Genomic DNA, 13,585 nt, shown 5'->3' on the forward strand with positions numbered 1-13,585 from the left:
CTAGTCGGCCGGCTAGGTGGTGTGGCCGGCCGGCCACCTGCAACAAAAGTGATAGGCCGGCCGTGTTCCTCGCACTGTGCACTTTACAGCTGTGGGGCAATATCCCCCAGACAAGATATTTATCCGGGGGATATTTTGTGGGGGAGTTTTACTCTCCTTTTCCCCCACCTTTACACCCCTTCTTTGGCCTATATAGCAAGCAAGTCTTGTAGTAAATTGGGGTTAGAAAAATTGCTCTTCAAGCTTCCATAGCCAACTCCATCTTCATCCTTCTCAATTCTTCAAAAAACCCTAAGTCCCTAACCATCATTCCTTCTACACCACCAAGCTCTACCACCACTACCTCATTTCCAGCAACAAGGAAGGTTTCTCAAAGGCCAAAGAAGCTGCAAATCCATCCAAGAAGCAACAAAAGTTTGAATCTTCAAGGGTAAGTAATACTTTTACCCTTTTGACCCTTTTTCTTAATCTATTTCTAAGTCTTCAATGCTTTTTGTTTCAAGCTCCGGCCCTAACTGAAAAGGGTCATATTTTGAGCTCATCTTCACTTTCCATTAAGGGCTCAACCCTGTTTGAGCCCTCCATGATACACTTGCTTCATTGATCCTCTCGTATGTCATAATTTTGCATGCTATTTTTGGCCCATGAGCAATCTGTTTTTGAGCATGTTATAATCTGTGATTAGGCTTATTTTGAGCCTCTCTTCAACATTGAATAAGGGCTCAACACCATTTGGGGCTTCCATGTTATACCTACCTTTATGTCCCTCTTTTCTTCCCCATTCTTGCATGCAATGGCAGCCTACCATGCTTATGTTTTTGGCCATTTTACAGTTCTGAAAAAGTCCTTATTTTGGTCCATACTTCATGTTTCATTTAGGTCATTTCATGTTTTGGGGTCTCCATAGGTCACTTCATGTTTTATCTCTCTTTTATTCCCCATTCTTGCATGTTTAGTTAGCCTACCATGCTTTTGTTTTTGGCCATTTTACAGGCCTAGAGATAGTCTTATTTTGGCCTATACTTCATGTTTTGTTAAGGGTCTTTGGCTGTTTGGCGATTATTTTGCATACTTCATGTTATAGCACCTTTTGAGCCCCATTTTGCATCACATTTCTACCATGTTTGTATACTGTTTTGGCCATTTTACAGTTCTGCAAAATATTCATATTTTTGGTCCCTCTTCAATGTTGTAGAAGGAAATTTTTGAGTTTGGGTTTTGCTTATGTCACTTGCTTCATTACCCCTATCTTGGCCCCTATTCTCGCATGCCATTTTTGCCAAACCCATGCTTGCTGTTTGGCCATGTTTATAATTGTGAAAGTGCATTTCTTGGGACTGTCTAGCTTCTGTCTTTGCATTGCATGCCCATATTGTGCATGTTTAGCATAGCTATAGGCCATTTCGGGTGCCTAAATTCGCATTTCGGGACATTTCCTTGCATTTCATGTCATTTCGCTTCATTTCGGGACTGTTTTCCCCCATATTTTGTTGCTGAAATTCCATTAGCATACTTGCCTATCATTTTTGTCATGTTGCATCATATTTTGTCATTGCCTCGGTTTGCGTGCCAGTGTGCACGCATTTCGAGGCACCTCATTTTTATCCGACGGCATCCTATGTGAGTGTGGCTGAGGCTCACTCATGATTGGTATAAGCCCATTTGTCATTTCCATGTCATTTCATATCATTCTGCCATTGCCTCGGTTTGCGTGCCCGTGTGCACGCATTTCGAGGCACCTCATTTTTATCCGACGGCATCCTATGTGAGTGTGGCTGAGGCTCACTCATGATTGGTATAAGCCCATTTGTCATTTCCATGTCATTTCATATCATTTTGCCATTGCCTCGGTTTGCGTGCCCGTGTGCACGCATTTCGAGGCACCTCATTTTTATCCGACGGCATCCTATGTGAGTGTGGCTGAGGCTCACTCATGATTGGTATAAGCCCATTTGTCATTTCCATGTCATTTCATATCATTCTGCCATTGCCTCGGTTTGTGTGCCCGTGTGCACGCATTTCGAGGCACCTCATTTTTATCCGACGGCATCCTATGTGAGTGTGGCTGAGGCTCACTCATGATTGGTATAAGCCCATTTCTCATTTCCATGTCATTTCATATCATTCTGCCATTGCCTCGGTTTGCGTGCCCGTGTGCACGCATTTCGAGGCACCTCATTTTTATCCGCCGGCATCCTATGTGAGTGTGGCTGAGGCTCACTCATGTTGGTATAAGCCCATTTGTCATTTTCATTGCATTTACCATCGCCTCGATTTGCGTGCCAGTGTGCACGCATTTCGAGGCATCTCATTTTCATTGCATTTACCATCGCCTCGGTTTGTGTGCCAGTGTGCACGCATTTCGAGGCAATATCATTTTCATTGCATTTACCATCGCCTCGATTTGCGTGCCAGTGTGCACGCATTTCGAGGCATCTCATTTTTATTACATTTACCATTGCCTCGGTTTGCGTGCCAGTGTGCATGCATTTCGAGGCATCTCATTTTCATTGCATTTACCATCGCCTCGGTTTGCGTGCCAGTGTGCACGCATTTCGAGGTAATATCATTTTCATTGCATTTACCATCGCCTCGGTTTGCGTGCCAGTGTGCACGCATTTCAAGGCATCGCATTTTCATTGCATTTACCATCGCCTCGGTTTGCGTGCCAGTGTGCACGCACTTCGAGGCAATCTCATTTTCATAGCATAGTGCGTACTAGGTTGTATCTTAGATTGCATTCTGCCATTTTCTCGGTTTGCGCGCCCGTGTGCACGCACTTCGAGGCATCTCATTTCCATAGCATTGTGCATGCTAGGCTATATCTTAGTTGCATTTCATGCATATCATGCATATTGCATCGTGTCCGGAATAGGGGTTAGCCCGGGCATGGGAAACGAGGTACATTTCGTACTCCGAGTGACGGAATGTGTCTCAATTCCCCAGTCACCGACACTCCGGATTATCCATGATGGAGTTAGGTTTTAGCTGTAGTTTCATGTACATTCATCCTATATTGAGTTGTGCATTTCGACTCCTCGGCCATCGTGCCTCGGTATGCGTGATTGGTGGCACGAGGATCGAGACATGCATATATTTGTGCAAATACATTGCTATGCCCCTCTTCTGCTCTCTGTTGCAGCAAAACGAGGAATCAGCAACTTTTTGGAACTTGGCACGCACTTCAAGAACAGGTGTAAACAGAGGCTAATTGGGGCATTCCGGTGGATTTCCGCGCAAGACGACCCGGACATGCATCATCCATCAGAAGCAAGACAGTCCCTGGCTTGCACGCCAGTTTTATTTGCTTTCTTAGTTAATTCATTAATTAATTAGAAATCTGTAATATTCTTTTATTCGGGACTGTAATATTTGGACTGTATTATTTATTCAGACCCTCCGAGCGAGGGCACAACTGTAATAAGTGTGGGTGAGTATGATGTATGTCTTCCAACCCCACGTCTTTCTCCCTTTTATTTATCCGCTTTTGATGGTTAGATTAGGGCATATTTCAATTAGCATACAGTATGACAGCATGTTTGCATCATTCATCTGTATCGCATGCACCGGGCTCGGCGCATCATACCAACTGCATTGTATTTTCAATCCGAAATTGAATACATGATAATTGTAGCATTTCATATACCATCTTAGAATAGCCGAGCCCGCTATAATTGCATTTTGCATGTGTTGCATTAGACATTTCTGTATACTTAGGATTCATGCATGATTTCTAGTAAGTGTCTATTTTGGCTTGGAGTACTCGGTAAGTTTTTATGCTTTAGCATCCTTGCATGCGTGTGAGTGAATGCCATGAATAGCATGCTTGCCATGAGGCTATATGCTTATGTGATATAACTGTCTGAATGCCTGTGGGTGAAGGTTGAGTTATCTGAATTGGAGTAAAACATCCAAATGTTTCAAGTCTACCTGCGGGTAACAAACCATTTTCAAAAACAAACATGAGATGTCTTGTTCCAATTCGGGCGACCCGGTCTATACTTATATGCTGTGAGCATCACATAGTAACCTAGGCTAATAACCGGAATAAGAACTCACAATGTTTTCAAAAATTGATATCATGGTTAGTAGAGGCCGGTCTATGACCGGGCGAGCGGGGGTGCTCACGAAGTGACCTTCCCCAATCGTACCCAAGTTCCCGAGCCGAAGCAGCTTTGGTGATGACGGACACGTGGCCTTTTGGCACCGAGTCAGGGTTTCCTAAATTTCCCAAAATAAAATATTTAGGTGGCGACTCTGTATCTGGCAAAGCAGTCCATGTTTGGCACTACTTTTCAAAAATCAGTTTTCTCAAAAACGATTTGCCGGATTTGGACTCTTTGGTTCAGATTAGGAACCGTGACATTTTAAGAGTCCGAGCTGTAGTGACCCCAAATGAACAGAACGGGAGCTCATTCCTCCCGGGGCGTTCGGGGGACGTCTACAATATGACATACTGATACTGGCCTCATTCTGCGGAGTGGTTCCCTGCTCCGATGTAGCCGTCATAACCACAATTTCTTCTGAACTTTGTGTCGCCATAAATCCTGCCTCAGCAAGGGGGGACACTGGCTATTCTGTTTCAACCCTGCAACTCTCTGAACTGAAAGAAAAACAGACAGCATTTCAGCCCAAACTGATCAAACACGGGTGTAGCCAAACAACTGTACCCTACTGCCGATCACTGTTCCCAGAAGTCACTGCTCCCGAAAACTGAACCGATACCCTGCGGATAACTGATTCTCACAACCGATACTGATACTGGTGTCCCCAGGTTTGATACTCAAACTTGCAAACTGACATGTGCGTTCCTGTAGAGTAACACTCTAAAAGCACATAGCAAGTAAAGAGAACAAAACACCCCTATGTTGGGGGAGGGTTTCCCTGTCCTATTTTGTCAGGAGCTAGGGTTTCACTACGCATACAGCGGTTTTCAAACAACTTAGCATCGGGTAAGCAACCTGTCCTAGCTTGGAATGGTCACTATGGATTCCGAATATGCACTAGGTCGAATGGTCAAAAGGGGTGCCCCGATAAACCGGGGTTTGTGTTCCCATACTGTCAGAGCCCATAGCCGGTCAGCCTTATGGACATGCCTTGACAAGACAAGCCTCCGGCAAACCGTTCAGGAATGGCAGATGGCAAACACTGTGTTCCTAGGCGCACCAATGCACATGCAATGCAAAGAAACACATAAGTGTAATCAAAACGGGATATCACGAGTTCGAGTCAAGCCCTCTAAAAATCCCCAGCAGAGTGGCCAGAAACTGTAACAGGCCCGCGAGGGGAGGGGACCTCGCTACAGTTCGGACTCTCGATTTTTGTGTCGCGGTTCTAAATCTGAACCAAAGAGTCCAAATCTGGCAAATCGTTTTGAGAAACAGATTTTTGAAAAAGTAGTGCCAAACATGGACTGCTTTGCCAGATACAGAGTCGCCACCTAAATATTTTAAAATGGGAGAATTTAGGAAACCCTGACTCAGTGCCGAAGGCCACATGTCCGTCATCACCGGAGTTGTCTCGGCTCGGGAGCTTGGGTACGATCGGGGAAGGTCAGCTATGAGCACCCCCTTTCTCCCGGTCCGAAGACCGGCCTCTACTAACCGTGATATCCGTTTTTGAAAACGTTATGTGATCTTATTCCATTTATTAGCCTAGAATTACTATGTTATGCGCGCAGCAAACAAGTATAGACTAGATTGCCTAATTTGGAAATAAACATTGCATATCCGTTCGGTTTGAAAATGCTTTGGAATTTGCTACTCGCAAGTAGGCTAAAATACGGATTTTAACGAGTTTTTCCAACTCAAACAATCCAACCTTCACCCACAGGCACTCAAGCAATTATAACACATAAGCATCTAGCCACATGTTAAGCATGCTGTCATGGTAACATTCACACTCATGTGATATGCTAAAGCGGAAATACTTACATAGTACTCCGTGCCAAAACAAGGAACTTGTTAGCAAACATGCATGATCCAAGTCCATGTGAAGTGCCTAATGCATCGCATACAAAATGTTGCTAGAATAGGCTCGGCTATCCTAAACATGTCATGTAAAAATGCACAATTATCACATATTCAGTTTGGGAATTGAAGTATTGATGCGTGATGTACCGAGCCTAATGCCTGCAATACAAATGCATGAATGCACGCATGCATAGCATAAGGTATGCTAATTAAACGTGCCCTAATCTACCATCATAAGCAGGTAAGTAAAAGGGAAGAAAGACGTGAGGTTGGAAGACATACACACACTCACGCACACTTATTACAGGTTTGCCCTCGCTCGGAGGGACCGAATAAATATTACAAATTAATTAACTACACAAGCTAATTAATATTACAAATTAACTGATTTAATTAACAAATTAAATAAATTAATTAAAGCAGGAAAACGCCTCGGGAAGCGCGCCGCCATGCGCAAGCTGCCTCTGTTTTCCTTCCTTTCCTCCTCTAGAGGCTGTCAAAACCTCAGGACTGCATCCTTGGACAGAGGGGATCACCACCGGCTGAATGAAACTTCCACCGGCAGTGTATTATGGCCATCGGCACAAAATTGAATCTGTCGGCAGAGAAAATGATGCCGGTCGGCACATTACACTGCCGGTCGGCAGAGTATTCCTGCAGAACCTGCAACTCACAGCAACAGAGGGCAAAACAAGGCATGACAGCATAATTCAAGGCATGTATGCACCAACCATGTCTCTTATCATTGTGATGACTCAAAGGGACATGTGCCTCGGTTCTCGGACCACCAATCACGCATTTCCATGCATGATGGCCCAAAGAACCAAGTATGCAACTTTGATTTCAAATGCATGCAAACCAATCAAACAAATTAGGCCCTATTCCTATCACCAATTCAAGGGACAAGGCATGCATGCAAGATGCAATGCAACCTAGGCATACAAGCTAAGGATGCAACATGGCATGGCAAAACACTTATGCAATCATGCAAGCATACATATGGCAATGCAAGTGGATGGCAAGATGGACTTATACATGAATTAGGCAGCTCTAATAAGGCCTAAAACAGTGGCCCTAATGACCAAAACAAGAAGCCAAAACACATGCACACATACACATGATGGAAGGCCTACACTTGGGCACAAATCAAGCAACATTCAAGCACACTTGAAAGGGATAAACAAGAGCAATTAGCATGCATGATAAGCTCTAAAATCATGCTAACACATGGTGCCAAACCAAGCAACAAGTCAAGCCAAGCATGCACCAAATGGCCTAAGTGTTCAAAGCAAATCAATGAGGCATTGGACTACACTTAACAAGACCAAACAAGGCATGCAAAGAGGGACCAATATCAGAGGTTTAGCATGTTAAAACAAAGCTAAAGGACTACTTAGATGGCATCTAAATGGCCCAAATACAAAGGCATACACCATGGCCAAAACATGGAGCATTGCAACACATGCTTTCAAAGCATTAAAGAGACATGCAAGGCAATCAAACAAGCATGGAAATGGGACTGAAATGGCATGTAGGATGATTCCAAATCATCAAAACAATGCAAAGATGGCATGCTACACATGCACATACTCAAGGCCAACAAGCCTAAATACAAAGGAGCTATATAATGCATGCAAAGATCAACCCAAACGACTATGGACAGAGCTAAAACATGGCAAAATAAGCACATAATCTTCACAAATACAAGCCTAAAACATGCTCCAACAAAGGCTAACAACCTAGAACATGTTAAGGCACAAATAAGGCATTACATGGCAACTATGCTAAGCATGCATGGAGTTCCAAAACCAACTTGAAATCATGTTATATTATGGATATATAAGCATGAAAAACAAACCAAACATGCTCAACACACACTCAAGCATAGGCTCTCTTAAGAGGCCAAAATATGCCCTTTTCAAGGACAACAAGGAGAGGGGGTGGCCCTCTCCTTCTTGGGACTTCAAAGCATCATCTTCACCACTGAAATCCCTCAAGATTTCAGTGGTGAAGAGACCTCAACACCAAAATCCCGGAGCTAACACAAAATGGTCCAAAAAGAGGCCTTTCAAGGCCTAAGGGTGGTCAACAACCCTCAAACAACAAAACACTCTTAATAAACAATAAAGAGGGCCTAAAAATAGAACTTTTTTATGTTATACAATAAGCACAAAAACAGCTCTAAGATAGGTATAAAATTGATGCAAGAATGGGGAAAAAAGGACTAGAATCTCACCCTTGTAGACCTCTTCACAAATGGTGCTCCAATGGCCTCCTTGAGCTTGAATCCAACACCAAAATCTCAAAACACACTCTTTAGAACCTCAGCTCCAAGAGGAAGGTGAAACACTAGGTGTTTGTGTGCAATAGTGAGACACAAAACACCTAGTGTACAAAATGAGAGGAAAAGAGAGATGGGTGAGTGTTTCTAACCCTAACCCTAGAAAAACCAGAGCTCTCCTCTGTCTTCTCTCCTCAAAAATGTCTAAAGCCTCTCCTCTTTGCCTTAGAGAGAGCTTCTCTCTATATGCCTCTTGTAAAGCTTACAAGACAAGCTTTGCAAGAGGGAGATCCCTCCATACACGTGTATGGAGGGGAGCAAAAGCAATACAGCTGTCTACAAATATCTGCAAAAGCAGATGAACAGCAATCGGAAGGCCAAAAATGCCATCTTGGCCAAAAAGAGTGCCGACCGGCACAAAGAAGTGCTGACCGGCAACAAAGAGTGCCGGCCGGCAAACTAAATTGCCGGTGGCAGCAAAAACCAGCCGGTGGCATCTAGCCACTGCCGGTGATGGGTGGGGATGGTCTACAAGCCCCACCTTGCCTCTCAAAGGCAAGATACAAGTGTTTGGTGCAAAACCAGACACTAAACGGTCGAGTTCGGGGATCCTGAGGCAAGGCGCGCGAGCCGAGACCTCCGGGAACTCCAAACGAACACAAACAAGGATAATCACCGAGTGTTCAAACGGTGACGTCCAAGTCTTGAGGACGGTCAAAAATGGGGTGTCTACAGTTGCCCTTCTTTGACAGAACTCGAAAGTCATAACAATGACGGGAGTGAATGTTAAAGCCCAGAGACGACCCATTTTTGACAAGGCCGAAGACTCAGACAAACATACAAGACAAATAAGATATGCGCCCGAAGGCAGGGGCAAAATGCAAGACAATGCACAGAGCCGAGCATAACTTATGATCATGCAAAGAAAGCTGTAATGAAGCAAGCATGCGACAATTTTAAGCTAGCATACACCAAACTACACTACAATGCAGAAAGGATGTAAGAGAATTATGGAATTCTCAATACGTCTCACTCGGGAGATACAATACCTGTGCGGCTCGTCTGGTTGCACCAGCTTCAAATGAACCGTACATACAATATCGTGCCTGCAAAGAAAACAAACTTAACAGGTACAATATTGTTAGCAACATGCATGACAATGCAAATGTGGATGCAAAACGAAATGCAATATATACAAAACAATGTATAAACAATGCAAATAAACATGCAAAGCATTTGAATCGTGATCCAATCACGAACGGTTCGAAACCACACCTATGTCAAATAGATTGATGGAGGTGACAAGTCTGTCTACCATAGAACGGTCAACTGAACTATGAGTATTGTAGACAGACGCAAGAACAAGTATTGGGTGGAATTGACATAAGTGGGGAAACAACCCGCTGGAGAAAGGATTACGATCCTAATGCCGGATGCAAAAATTACACTACAATGTAATGCATGAATATGGCACACAGGCCAAACCAAATCTTGCCTAGGAAAGACATGTACACATACAAGCCATGTGTAACACAGAAAAGGTGCCGCAACCCTCAACCAACATATCAGCGTGGAATCGGCGCGATACACATGCAGAACTGTGTTTTAACATGAAAAGTAAGGGCACATACCAGACCAAGCTCAACATGGAAAGGCGCAAGCCATAGGCGGAAGGTGATGCAATGAATGCATGCAATCTACAATGCAATATCTACAAATATGCAGTGGAATGGATATGGATACAATGGATATGGCATACAAGCCAAACCAAATCTTGCCTAGGAAAGGCATGTACACATACGAGCCATATGTAACACAGAAAAGGTGCCGCAACCCTCAACCAACATATCAGCGTGGAATCGGCGCGATACACATGCAGAACTGTGTTTTAACATGAAAAGTAAGGGCACATACCAGACCAAGCTCAACCTGGAAAGGCGCAAGCCATAGGCGGAAGGTGATGCAATGAATGCATGCAATCTACAATGCAAATGCATGACAATGCACTATGATGCGACCTACTGGGGAAAATGCAATGGATGCAAGCTACAATGGAAATGCATGACAATGAACTATGATACAATGACTATGTTTGCAACTTTCCCTATCTTACCAACAGGGTGATATACTAGGTTGGTTCAGTATCCAGAATTGAGGCGTAGACATGCCGCCTCAACCTATGGGGCTTCCATACAGATTTCAAGTCGAGGGTAAACCCCTGGGTATTTAAACCAGACTTTAGTCTCGGAGCTCCCGAACCTTTGCGTTCTAGGCATAAGCCGTTCGAACTCTAGTTTCCACCGTCCCAGTTGATCTTCTAGGAACTCATCGCAAACATAGGCATGTGGCTTTACCAGACCACCGAAAAGTCGTTCGGGCACGACAAACACCAAAGGAATTGCACCTTTAGAGGATTTAAGGTCTCCTAGACCGGGATGCAAAATGTATGCATGATAATGCATGTTTTTTTTTTTTTGTTTGTTTGTTTTTGAAATGCAAATGATGCAAGTGATGCATGTTGCATGGAATGCGCGACAACACGCGGCTTAAGATATGTACAAAGAAATAGTGTGCACACCAAAGCAATAAAGGTCTTGCACCTTCCAAGGATTTAAGGTCTCCTAGACCGTACGTGTTTAAGGTCTCGCCAGACCATGCGTGTTTAAGGTCTCGCCAGACCGTGCGTGTTTAAGGTCTCGCCAGACCGCAAAATACCTGTCCGGTTCGTCTGGTCGCTCCAGCTTCAAATGAACCGTACATACAATATCGTGCCTGAAAAGAAAACAAACTTAACATGTACAATATTGTTAGCAATATGCATGACAATGCAAGAATGAGGCACGCATGCCGCATGGAATGTAAGTTGATGCAAATGGACTTATATGCCAAATAAAAACAAACGTGCACATCAATGCACCGGAGGCTTCGTACCTCCCAAGGATTTAAGGTCTCCTAGACCGTACGTGTTTAAGGTCTCGCCAGACCATGCGCGTTTAAGGTCTCGCCAGACCGGAGAATTACACGACGGTATGATGCGCAAAATAGCGCAATGCGTTAGGCAACGCGAGTGCACAGGACAGTGCGATGGAATGCATGCAAAATGCAAGTAAGGTGCACAAAACAGTGCAATGCGCAGAACAGCGCGAACAATTTTGAAATGCACAAAACAGTGCGACGCGCAGAACAGCGCGAGGTTTGAAATGCAATGCACAAAACAGTGCGACAATTTTGAAATGCACAAAAGAGTGCGACGGTTTGAAATGCACAAAACAGTGCGACGGTTTGAAATGCACAAAACAGTGCAATGCGCAGAACAGCGCGAGCAATTTTGAAATGCACAAAACAGTGCAACGCGCAGAACAGCGCGAAGTTTGAAATGCACAAAACAGTGCGATGCGCAGAACAGCGCGAGCAATTTTGAAATGCACAAAACAGTGCAATGCGCAGAACAGCGCGAAGTTTGAAATGCACAAAACAGTGCGACGGTTTGAAATGCACAAAACAGTGCGACGGTTTGAAATGCACAAAACAGTGCAATGCGCAGAACATCGCGAGCAATTTTGAAATGCACAAAACAGTGCAATGCGCAGAACAGCGCGAAGTTTGAAATGCACAAAACAGTGCGATGCGCAGAACAGCGCGAGCAATTTTGAAATGCACAAAACAGTGCAATGCGCAGAACAGCGCGAAGTTTGAAATGCACAAAACAGTGCGACGGTTTGAAATGCACAAAACAGTGCGATGCGCAGAACAGCGCGAAGTTTGAAATGCACAAAACAGTGCGATGCGCAGAACAGCGCGAAGTTTGAAATGCACAAAACAGTGCGACGGTTTGAAATGCACAAAACAGTGCGATGACCAGTGTGACACGCACGCCACACGGAATGTAAATGGGCTTAAATGCGCAACAACGCACGTATTCCGGAATGCATGACAATGCATGGAATGGAAATGCAATGATGATGCATGAGAAATGCGCACGACAATGCAAAGGGGTGCGTGTTGCAACGCATGTAACACGTGCATAACAATGCAAATGTGTGGCGCACGACAGTGCGATGTAATGCATTGAAGTAGTGTGATGAACTTGTGCAACACACATGGGGCAACTTTTGAATTCAAAAGGATACAAAAAGGATACGCCTTGTACGAACTCGAGTGTCACGCACTGGAGACACGGCCCGCGGTCAAAACGGAGGCCGGTTGAACGTCGGAGATGCACTTTCTTGCACTTTCTTGAACTATGAAGACCCAAAACAACTCAAATGGCCTAAACAAGGCTGTGGGAATCCCACTGGCCGAAAGATGAGGCCACCGGCTGGCCACCGGCACAAAAACAAATCCATCGGCACAAAAAAGTGCCGGCCGGCACAAAACATTGCCGACCGGCAAACAGTTGCTGGTGCGGGGCAGTTTTGTCTTTTCACCTTGGGTGTTATAAAATAGGGCTTCAAACCCTATTTCCTCACTCTCTCCACGCCGAAAACTCTTGCTCTCTCTCTCTAGAGTGCTTCTCTCTCATTTTTCGCCCGTTTCTTCGCGTTCTACGCTCGTTTCGTCGTCGGATTCGCGATCCTCTTCGCGTTTCAGACATTTTCCACCGATCACATTCTCGTTTCGGTGCCTCGTTTGGCGTTCTCGCCTTTTCGGGGTTTGTTCCCCTCACTTTCCTCTTCATTTCCGTGCCTCTTCACATTCCGGCCTTCCCGGCCATTTCCGACCCTCTCGGGAGTTGACTTTTCAGTTGACTCTTCGTATTCCGGCTCGGTTTTCCTTTTTCGGCCATTTTCACACCATTCTCTACATGGCGGACGACATTCCACGTGGCGGGACTCCCCCGGACCACGAGATGGATCCCGGGGTCGAGCTCTTACCACTGAGCGAGCGCCCGTTCGACCCGGCGACCTACCGGCCGGCGATCCACGTTCTGCCCCCAGACGGCCTGCGTCAGTTCCGGAGCTTTGAGAGGTACGCGGCGCCTGAGCTACTACTACGCGAGCCTACCTCCCACCTTTCATTCGGCACTTCCGAGGTAACTCCCTTCTTTCTGCTTTACTTTCTGCAATGTAGGATACAAAACTGCCATAGTTAGTTGTATTCTCTAACTGCTAAAATCTGATATGCTGTAGACCGTAGTTGACTGTAAACATACACACAACTGATATCTGTTTGAGACTGACACATGCACACACACTGCACTGGCCCTGAATCACTCAAACACACGGCACACACTGTATTTCACTGCATACACACGGGCACTCAGTATTTGTCTGAATCTGTCAAACTTGCACACATGCTATATCTGTTCTGAAACACCCAAACACGCTGACAC

Source organism: Camellia sinensis, chromosome 5 (assembly GCF_055761805.1).
Source record: "Camellia sinensis isolate YWXY chromosome 5, ASM5576180v1, whole genome shotgun sequence".
Taxonomy (NCBI): domain Eukaryota; kingdom Viridiplantae; phylum Streptophyta; class Magnoliopsida; order Ericales; family Theaceae; genus Camellia; species Camellia sinensis.